The following is an 11,506-nucleotide window of genomic DNA, read 5'->3' as shown; positions in this document are numbered from 1 at the left end:
AAGCATTCTTTAGCAGATTGCTTTGCCCTTCCAAGGTCTTAAAGGGAGTTTTCTATCAAGAAATATGTATTTGATATGGAAGTGCAGCATTTGTGTATTTTAACTGATACATCAATTTTATAGTGTTTTCAACCCAACAAAAGGGACATGGCTTAGTGCTTAATGGTCAGGCCTCCAGCATCTGTGTTTCCCGGAGTGAAGCTCGCGGTGTTACTGCATGGGCAAGCCACTTTGTGTTTACAGGTGGGATTCCACTTTCTCCCAGACAACTTTCTTTCACAGCTGACTTAGACGGCTCAGTGACTGACCAACCCCCAGCCCTCGGATCTGCCACTTCGCAGACTCCACCTCCCCTGGTGGAGTCGTTCATTTTGCAAGTCACTGGAGTGGATTCTGGATAGTTTTGTGGTAGCGCTTTCTTTTCCTGGAATTCAATTGCCACCCTTACCCTACCATTGTCTAATTTTTCACTTCTGATCCTTATCACTGCCTCCTTCTCCCTAGGTTTTAAATCCTTCAGGAAGTAATTGTGTGCCTACTGTCACTATCTTGCTTTGCAATGGGAACTGAAAACCAAGCAAAGTAAAATGTGGAATAAAATAATATGGAATGTATCAATATGAAATGTATAAAATATGCATCAGTGACCACTCCTACACAACTGAGAGCCACAGGCAAACACTGTGGCCAGGTCCCCCAGCCCAATCACCCATTCCGATGAAACAGAAGGTTGTGCAGGGCCCACCATTGAGAAGTCCCTGAGGCTTTGTTTCTGTTTTGCTTTTTCTCACCAAGAATCTGGGCAGCTTTGGAGCACACAAAAGCAGAAGACTCTACTGGAGGAAGGAAAAGAATCAGGGCAGAGATATCTACTGTTTTCTACTGTCACCCACTGTTGCTTAACAAAGCAACAAAATTTAATGCTTAAGACCAAACAAAGCATTTAGTTGCTCATGATTCTGCATTTTAGGAAGGGCTTGGCTACATGGTTCTGCTGCTCCATATGATGTCAGTAGGACTCACACAGCTTCATTCATCCAGGAGCTCAGCTCAGCTATAATGATCAAGATGGCTCCATTCATGTGGCTGGGTCCTCCACTATGGTGGCGGAAGAGTTGGGACTGGCTGGCCTCTCCCTCTAGCAGGGTGGCTGGCCTTCTTATATGGTGGCTCACAGGGAGCAAAAACCGAAGCTGTCAAGCCTCTGCATGGCTAAGCCTGGAACTGGCACAGCATCTCTTCATGTAATTGGCCACTGCAAGTCACAAGGCCAGCTCAGATCCAAGGGGAGAGAAATTAGATTCCCCATCTTGATGGAAGGAGTGGGGAATGCACAAATATGAATGGGAAGAATCGCTGGTGGCCACCATCGGAGATTATACCAATGTTCTTCTAAACCCAGATCCAGGCTCAGAGGAGGGTACTAAAGGTCATCCGAAGAAATTTGCAGTCACCCTCCATAATTTCTCTTCACAGTTTAGAAACATTGCCATAGAACACCTTTTCCATTAAGCATCACTACATATTTGTTACTACATCCTCATTTTAAATTTATTTGAGTTACAAGTCAGTTCTATCACCATGAGTCAATTTGTGGGTGAAGTGGGACACTTGTATAGTGGAGTCAGATCAAGGGCAATTCCTCAACACAGTCAACCAATGAAGCTCAAAAGAACCAAGCATATAACACAGTTATGCTGCCTTGCTCAGGTGAAAAATGACCGTGGCTTCCAACATCACTGGAAAAGTAATATATCAGCCAATTCTCCAGAGACAAAATACAGAACTTGTCTTTGAGCTTCTAAGAGCCTGAAGGATTCTCAGAGGTGATTTTGATTTTGTAGGATCTTTACCTTTTACACTTATTTTAGAAGCTCACCACCAACCATGTAAGATGGGAGCCCACTCTGTATGTCCCAAACTTGCCAGTGCAGAGCTATAGTGAGGGTGCCCCTCTGCCCCTCAGCTTGGGCTTGGGTAAATGAGCCTAAAATCCTTCCACAAACATGTTTTATTTAGACATGTGGTCCAGGCTGATAGACTTATCTTTTGTGTTCCGACCAAAAGCAGTTCCTTGGCATCTATCTCAACCATAAATGAAATACATTTCTGCACAAGAGAAAGCAAATGGTTGATTTTAAATTTCTTGTTGACCTTTGATTATTAGGTGTATACCACTGATCGAAATGTCCTCAAGCAGCAATCAATAATGTTCTAGTGTCCTCTACATCACTGACTAGCTGCTTGACACTGAGCAAGATGTTTTTACCCTTTTCTGAGCTCCAGCTAAAGGTCCATGGGTTAAAGATCAAAGGGATATTAAAGTTAAAGGAAGCGGGTAGACATCATCATCAAGAAGGCTTATCCTTGCAGAATGTTTTCTAGGTTAGAAGTCACTTTTATCTAATTAACTCATTTGATTTCAATTGCTAGGTTCCCTTTCATTTTCACCATTGTATGATTTGATGGATTAAAAATGCATGCTCAATTGATTAAATACACCTGCTTTCAGCAGTTTGCTTTAAACAGTAAAAGAATTTTAAATGTTCCTGCTATGAGGGAAATCTATTTTCCTTAACCTCTACATTTAGGTTGGAAGACAAACTATAAATTTAAAAATATTTTTCAAAACTTAAGGAGAAGTGTGACTTACTACTTAATGATCAACTTTGCTCACATATGTTCTGTGCTTTACTGGAGAAATTCACTGTAGAATAAGAATCTCCCGGAGAAAAGGCATTCAATCTATCTTCTTGAAAAACCATGGCATTCCTTCTCATTATGGTCTACCCACAAGAGTGAAATGGAGTGGTGGGGGTCCTTGAGAACGCACATTCTTATTTAAACAGAATTTTACTTCAATGAAATATTTCATTTGAACCCAGAGTTCTAAGATCATCAAATGTTTGAAAACTACTGCTTAAGGCAGTGGTTCTCAACCTTCTGGCCCTTTAAATACAGTTCCTCATGTTGTAACCCAACCATAAAATTATTTTCCTTGCTACTTCATAACTGTAATGTTGCTACTGTTATGAATCGTAATGTAAATATCTGATATGCAGAATGGTCTTAGGCGACCCCTGTGAAAGGGTCGTTCGACCGCCAAAGGGGTCGCGACCCACAGGTTGAGAACCGCTGGCTTAAGGGAACACATGTAGTTTTGTAAATCTTGCTAACTCTACTTATATATTGTGATATAAATCTCTGTACTGATACTGTAAAATACTATTTTTTACTGGAAGCTATGATATAAACTATTCAGACTGACCCTGCATACTCCCCAAAACCTCTTTTATAGTTCTGCCCTGTGGTTTGAATGAGTTTTGAGTGGATGCCAAACATTTCCTATCTCACTAGATAAAGAGACTAAGACTACAAAAGAAGTCAAGCCACACAAAAAATCTCAGTCATGAAGTTTTAAAGAATTCTCAGATGTTAATTCTGACCCAAGTGCCAGAGTGATTCACTGGTGGGCAATGCTGAGTAATCTTACTCTGGACTTCTTAATCCATGTTCTAGTGATGGATTTGAGCCACTGCACCAAAGGTTAGGAGTGAAAGACCCCATTTCCACTTCTTTTTATTAAATTATTCTAACCTCATCCTGGGTAATTCATCACTGTCTCACTCACCCTTAGTATACATATTGGGAATGGAAGAGCCAATTATATAATTACCCTCTCCACCTTCTCAAACGTAGTGTAAGAAAACAAAGCCTGAGTCTGGTTTCTTTGAGATTGAAGCAAGGTGACCTTCCAAATTTTCCACCCTGTGCTACAGAACAGCCAGTTCCAAGAAACCCGAGGTACTTGAGAATTCTCCTCCTTCATGGAATCACTAGAGGCCCAGCACACAAAATCATGCACATGTAGCTCGCTGCCTCTTGCCACTGTGAGCCGCCCCACCTGCCACCGTGAGCTGCGAGCCGCCCCGCCTGGGGCGGACAGTGGGGAGGGAGAGGGACCCAGAGGTGGTCAATGCACCTCATGGCAACTGGTCGAGCGGTTGTTCCGGTCGTTATGCTTATGTCCTTGGCCTTTTATTATATAGGATATCTCTTGCCTTGGGCTTGATCATTTCAATATGAACTTAGTTTGAGTCTTTGAGCATCATGGCCGGAGGACCATCTGTTGGCCGTTTACATTGCACATTCAGGAAAACAATGTCTGAAGGCTACTTGAAGAAGACAGAGGTCAGGTCTTTCACACAGCTCCAGACACCCCTTTCACTTGTGAAAGGTAGTGGCTTTCTCTGTTTCCGGAACAGAAAATTATGCTAAAGAAATGGAGGCCTTCATTTAATTGTACCTGTTATGAACTGAGTTTTTCCCCCACCCCCTGCTATATTTGTCCATTAAAACCTTAAGCCCCAGTGTGACTATATTTGGAGATAAGACACTTAAAGATGTAATTAAGGCCCTAACTGGTTTGGCTCAGTGGATAGAGTGTCGGCCTGCGGACTGAAGGGTCCCAGGTTCGATTCAGGTCAAGGGCATGTACCTTGGTTGAGGGCACATCCCCAGTGGAGGGTGTGCAGGAGGCAGCTAATCAATGTTTCTCTCATCGATGTTTCTAACTCTCTATCCCTCTCCCTTCCTCTCTGTAAAAAATCAGTAAAATATATTTAAAAAAGAGGTAATTAAGGTTATATGATGTCATAAGGATGAGCTTTATTTAAACTAATGAAACTGGCGTCCTTATAAGAATAGAGTCGCCAGGGATAGGCAAGAAGGCCAAGGAAAGATGCTTCAGGAAAAACTATCCTGACTGACATTTTGATCTTGGACTTTCAGCCTCCAGAATTATGAGAAAATAAATTTCTGTTGTAGAAACTGCCCATGTGTGGTATTTAGTGATGGATCCTTAGAAGACGAGTGCAGTACCACTTAACCCATCCCAGGCATTGGCCTTTGGAAGGAAGACGGTGTGGCTGTCTTTAACGGTCTGAGAGGCTCCTGGGTAGGGACTCAGATTTGTTCTATGTGCACCTGGGAGGAAATCTAGAATCAGCTGGAAACAATAAAGAATTTGGCCCAATTGCTAAAAGAATTTGTAATTTTTACAGCCTTTCAAAAGATGAGCTAGACACCGAAAGGGAGTGAATAAGCATTCGCCAGGATTGAAGCATCACATAGAATGTTGGCTGCTGCGACTCCAGGATGAATGTAAGGCGGTAAAGCTAAGAGAGAGGACACCTCTCATAAGGGGTTACCACTAACCAACTCAGGATCTTGGGCAAGTTGCATAAGGTCTCTTAACCTCTGTTCCCAAAATTTTTTTAGAAATAAGTCCAACTTTTGTGAAAATCAATAAGGACTGCGCTGGTGAAGCATTACGTGGATGGGAAGTGTCAGCACCATCACCATCATGTCGCAGGTGCCACCAAATGAAACCACTCCAAGGGCAAAGCTCTTTGTTCCCTGTGGATTGCTTAAACATAGAAATGTTTATTTATTAGAAAGGCAATCATCTAGACCAGTGGTTCTCAACCTTGGCTGCACATTAGAATCACCTGGGAATCTTTTTAAAATCCTGATTTCTGGGCCTCATCCTCCGGAAATCTGTTTCTTTGTTACTAATGTTGTGGCCCCACCCCATAACAAATAAAACAGAATTTCCGGAGGATAAGGCCCAGAAATCAGGATTTTGAAAAGATTCCCAGGTGATTCTTATGTGCATCCAAGGTTGAGAACCCCTGGTCTAGACTCATTAGAAACTGGACTCTGAAACTTTGTATTCATCAGAAGAAAAAGTCTAGGTGGGACTGGACGGGTGTTCTCCTTTCCCATACGGTTGATATGCAATCGGAACAAGCTGTGCTGGTAGAGAGACAACTCAAAAGGGTCGTTAAAAGGATCTGCTGGCCTCGGGAATGGGGCAGAGCTGCCTTTTCTGTGCATCACCCTTTGCAAGAAAGGGTTGTCTGCCAGGAGCAGCTCTGCTGCGTCCCATCGCTTTCCTTCACCACCGTCAGGCCCTGCAACGTCTGGCACAGCCCCACCCTCTTCACTTGTGCGGTTTGGCTCACGTCGCTGTGGAGCAGTAATCAGGGGGCTCTGACTCAGGTGAGCAATAAGGAGCAGATGGTGCCTCCACAGCCCCAGAGCTCCTCCGCATGCCCCGATCCATTGAACAACAGTAATTATTATAAATGGGCGGGTGATAGGATGAGCCAAGATGCAGGTTTTCCAAGGGGACCTGCAAAGCAGCATCCTCTAAAGAGAGATTCAGCCACCGCCACAGGCAACACAAAGGCATTCTGATTGGTGATTGTTTACGGATGTGGTGCTCACTCCCGGGTGATTGTCCTAATCTGATTAATGAAATGATGATGCTAACGGGGTGTCAGTTTGCCGCATCTCCTGGCTGACCCGCGTTAGGCAATTCCCCACAGAACATCCATTCTCAGGGCCCTTGTCAGATAATTGTTTATGAAAAGATGAACGCGTGTGGCAGTCCCGGGCGAAGGAGGCTGATGTATGTGTTGCTAATGATTGAAGTCATCAGTTTGGTAATAACGGGCACGCGTGTGTCAGTGAGCGCTGGGGAGCATTAGCATTCCTCAGGCACCGCTGTCTGACAAGTCCCAGACCACCCTGAACAAACGCCCAGGCTTACCCAGACATAATTAACTGCCAATGCAGATACCCCTAAATAACACTGATATCTTAATGACACCAGATAGTGTTCAAGTAATGAACAGGGTGAGGGGGACGTGCACAATGAATGGAGAAATCAGAGCTCTCTGCTCCACAGGGAGCACGTCCACGAGTGACTCCTCCCAGCGTCTGTCTGTCCCCAGGGGAGGAGCTTTCATTCTGCGTGTTTCTCTCTCATGATTTGCCTTTGCCACCTGAGCAACCTTTTCTTCCCTCGCCCTGGACCTGGGAGTTAAGCATCTCTCTGTGTGGGAGAGGTTTCATATTTTCTGCCATAGAAGCTGTGGTCATGTGGCTTCCAAAGGACCAGGCTGTGCTTGGGATGTGACCCGTTGCAGAGTGGGGTCTGAGGCTGTGCCACCTCTCCGTCAGTTTACGGGAGGGATGCTCTCTTCCTCATGTCTCCATCACCTGGAGCATCCAGCCTGAAACTCAGAAACCCAATGAATCTTCACTTCCCAGCCTCTGAACACTTGAGCAGGGGGTTATGCATGTGTATTTCTCTGCTTAATTTCCACTCTTTCATCTCCAATATCATAAAACTGACTGTCTACTGGGTAGACCCTCTCCTCACCACGAAGATGGTGCACTTCATCGTGTCTTATTCCTTTTTCATATGCCACCTGAGAAAAATGTGCCTGCCCCCCAACGTCGTTCCCACCACACCGCTCGCTCAGTTCCAAGATCCTGTGTGGACTTTCCCGCACTGACATCCATATGGAAATTAACCACCTCCTCAGCCTCTCTCTTTACCTCCTCTTTTTACTGAAATCTGACTATTCACAGGCTTAACTTCCTCTTCTGAAAAATAAAGAGGTTGGACAAGATCAGCATTTCTCAGTTGCGTTCTCTAGATCACCAACCTTTCATACTACAGTCCCAAGTAGTAAATGCTCAATAAATATGTGTTGAATACATAAAACTACATGTACCATGAAAAAGATGGATTTCATAGACAAATAAGTTTGGGAAGAGTTGAGATAAATGTGTTTAATCTTTAGGAGCTTTCAAATCCTGTAAGTGCTAGTAGGCACTGGGAAAGTCCAAGATCACATGGTCTGTGACACTTAGCAAACATATTGAACTGCCAGGTGCATGTGTGGATTGCCTAGGAAGCCCCCCCAGAACACACATCAAGTCAGTGATTACCGACGTCCCTATTCTGTTAAATATCCATAACCTATTAAATTCTATGACCCAGTATCTCACATTGAGACCATCATCTCCGAGGAAGAAAAGGAGTCTTTGACTCAATCGCTCCTCTCAGCAGCTAGCACTGTGCCTCACCTTTTTAAGTCCCCGTTATTTCAGTCCCCTAACAAGTCCAAGTCTCATTTCATACTCTAATGCTTCCCAGTAGCCATTTCCTTGGTCTTTAATAATTTTCTGGCTGCATTGCGTTTATATATTGTCTTAATCAGTTCAGGCTGCTAAACAAAATACCACAGGCTGGGCGGTTTAAACAACAAAAAAGTTCTGGAGGCTGGAAGGTCCAATACGAAGGTGCCTGCAGATATGGTGCATGGCGAGAGCTCTTCTTGGTCGGCAGACATCACCGCCTTGCTGCATCCGCACTGGCAAGGGAGGGCATTGATCCCAGCAGCAGGGCTCCTCTGGCAGGCCTTCACCTGAATGCAATCATCTCCTAAGGGCCCCACCTTCAAACATCATCACATATAAAGTGGAGGGGAGGCATGGATAGTCAATCCAAAGCATACATCCACCATGTCTCTTAGCATCCTAGATACTATGCAGGCTAAGGACCCATCTATAACCTTGACCTGCCGTCCATCATCCTCAAAGACTTCACTGATAAGACTTCACGCCGCATCTGTCAGCCACAAACGGGCACACGCTCAGCTATTGCGCCACACAGTCTCCGAGTTCTCCGAACTTTCCTGCTTTCTACGTGCACATTTTCTCTTGCTATGTTTCCCTGCTCACCGCTGTTTAATGGTTCTCTGAGCTCAGGGAAATTTCCCCAGCACTGACCCCTCCCAGTGAACCAGACCCACCTGGCTTCCTCTGACAGTAGCCACACCTCACTCTGCTGGACTCTGCGTCGGACACATTCCTCACACTGACTCACACACGTCCCTCCAACCACCACGTGGACTTAATCCGTTGTACCTGTTGTTACACTTGGAACTCCAGAGCCATAGGCTTTTCCCCTTGTAGCCTCAAGGAAAGGTACTAAGAAAAGTCACAAAGCTGCCCTATCTTAGTTCACCATAAATTCTTGCCGACTAAAACAACTGAACCCGTTAATGGCTAATGGTACTCAGAGGTCCTTTTATTCACTTCTTATTGATTATCTCAAGAATTCCCTTTCCTCTAGACCAGGGGTCCTCAAACTACGGCCCGCGGGCCACATGCGGCCCGCCAAAAACATTTATCCGGCCTGCCGGGTGTTTTTGTCGCCACTGTGTGCATAGGAATGTGTTCATAGTTTCTTTTTTTAAATATAGTCCGGCCCTTCAACGGTCTGAGGGACAGTGTACTGGCCCCCTGTTTAAAAACTCTGAGGACCATTAGAGTCTAGACCAGGGGTAGGCAAACTTTTTGACTTGAGGGCCACAATGGGTTCTTAAACTGGACCGGAGGGCCGGAACAAAAGCATGGATGGAGTGTTTGTGTGAACTAATATAAATTCAAAGTAAACATCATTACATAAAAGGGTACGGTCTTTTTTTTTTAGTTTTATTCATTTCAAACGGGCCGGATCCGGCCCGCGGGCAGTAGTTTGCCCACGGCTGGTCTAGACACACCATTCCCCAAGATGCTCACAGGAGATTGACAGATAATCTAGGAAAAGAAGATTCCATGGCTACCTATGTTTGGGGAACATAAGGTTAAATTAAAGTTTCATTTATCCACCCTGGCTGGTGTTGCTCAGTGGGTTGGGCATTGTCCCATGCACCAAAAGGTTGCTGGTTGGATTCCCCAGTCAGGGCACATGCCCAGGTTGCAGGCTCTAGCCCCAGTAAAGGGCATGCAGGAGGCAGCTGATCAAGACCAAACTTTTATCATAAGTTTTAAATTGTTTTTGCAGGACTTGTGACAGAGGGGTCTGGCTAGTTGTTCACCCAACCTATTTCTTTTTCTTCCTGAGAACACAGCTACACCTTATTTACCACCCGCTGCCCACCATAGGTGGCAGGTGCTGAGCTCCAGCCAGTGGTCTGAAGGCAGAGCTGACTGCACCACCTCCAAATCTGGTCTGTGCAGACCTCCCCTCCACAGACCTCCCTGGTCTGTCCCACTTCCAACGGCTGGACCAGAGCAAGCCGGGAGGTATGTGTATGTCAGAAACCCGGGTCCCAGAATCACCACTTGAAGGAGAGTCACCTGACCAAAAACACCTGCACTGTCGGTTACCTGAGTGACAAGTAAACTTTTATGTAAATGCTCAAATTTGAGGATTTATCCAGGGCCAGGGCAAGGGTGAGATGACTGAGATGTTTTCCTCAGGTGCAAAATTTAAGGGGGCCCCAAAAATTCAGGAATCAAGATGAGCAAGATTTTAACGCAATATTTTAAAAAAATCAACATTGATGAAAAAATCCATCAGGAACACATTGTCAATATTTTAAATGATGACAGGATCACCATTTACCTGTTTCAGCAGACACGCTTTCCTACTTGACAGAGCTTTTCACGTGCACACAGCAGCCTATGAATCACATACCACTGTGGTCACACCCAGCCTCATCCAAAGGGCTCCTGGGGGACGCTGACCTGCTTAGCAGAGCCCTTACTTTCAGGCTCCGAAATATTATCCCTGCTTAAATGAATCGCATTCTCTAAGGGAAAAAAAAGTAATTTTCAATCTCTATTTTGAATAAATTGGATTCACTGTCTCTATGCGATGCTTCAACTGTTTCCATTCTTACATTTCTATTCTCTACCTTTTTCATCATACCCCACACTTCCCCATTAAGGTCCCACTATCTCCTTCACATGCCTTTATCATAGTGATCTCTTTGCCTCATGGCATGTCTTTTTCCTCATTTATGTTTTTTATATATTATTTAACTTGAAAATTACAATTTAACATTTTAGGTCAGCATCTGTTCTACCCGAGGAAGCAGCAGATTTCGTGAAGTAAGACCCTGTCTTTATCCTCTGTTTATCCCCACACACAGAGACATCAATTGACGGCACTTACTGATCTGATTTAGACCCGAGTTTATGGCTGTCTGACTGGCCACTGCTATATGTGGTTCCTGAACACTTTCATTTCCCCTGGCTGACCATGGTGGTATGATCCCAGAGCCAGGCATGTCAGGGGAAAAGACGACTGAGGCATTGATCAATACAACTTACCCATAAAGGCATTCTCAAGGGCAGTGTGGGAAGTGGATGTGTGCAGGGACTGGGGGGGAGGGGTGCTCCATCTGCCTCTTCTTAGGTGGCTGGCTTATGCCCTATCATCTTATTTGAAATTTATTTACAGAAGATTCCCATCTGCACTGAAATATTCTTCCCCAGAATCCTGCCTGCTAGCTGAAGGGATGGTGCCATATCTGCCTTCATGATTATTCAGAGATGCACTTATTATGAACACTTCCAGGACTTTTTCAAACGCAAATTAAAACAAAAAAAGGTGCAGCTACAATGTCCTCATCAGCAGCCCCTGTGCCCAAGAAGGGAAATGGAAGCAGCAGATTAGGGTGGGGCCTTCCCAGGCCTTACCTCTCCCACCCAAGCAAGTCACCTGGACCTTGACTACAACCCGAAGAGGAGTTCTCCCTTCTGGTCACTGACCAACACTGCTCCCCTTTAACAGGGAGGAGAATTGTCAGCTGACCTGTGGATCCCTAGGCCCAAGGCTTCCTGGTTTTCCATG

This window comes from Myotis lucifugus, unplaced genomic scaffold, assembly GCF_000147115.1.
Source record: "Myotis lucifugus unplaced genomic scaffold, Myoluc2.0 scaffold_199, whole genome shotgun sequence".
Lineage (NCBI taxonomy): Eukaryota > Metazoa > Chordata > Mammalia > Chiroptera > Vespertilionidae > Myotis > Myotis lucifugus.
Note: the sequence above shows the minus strand (reverse complement) of the source record.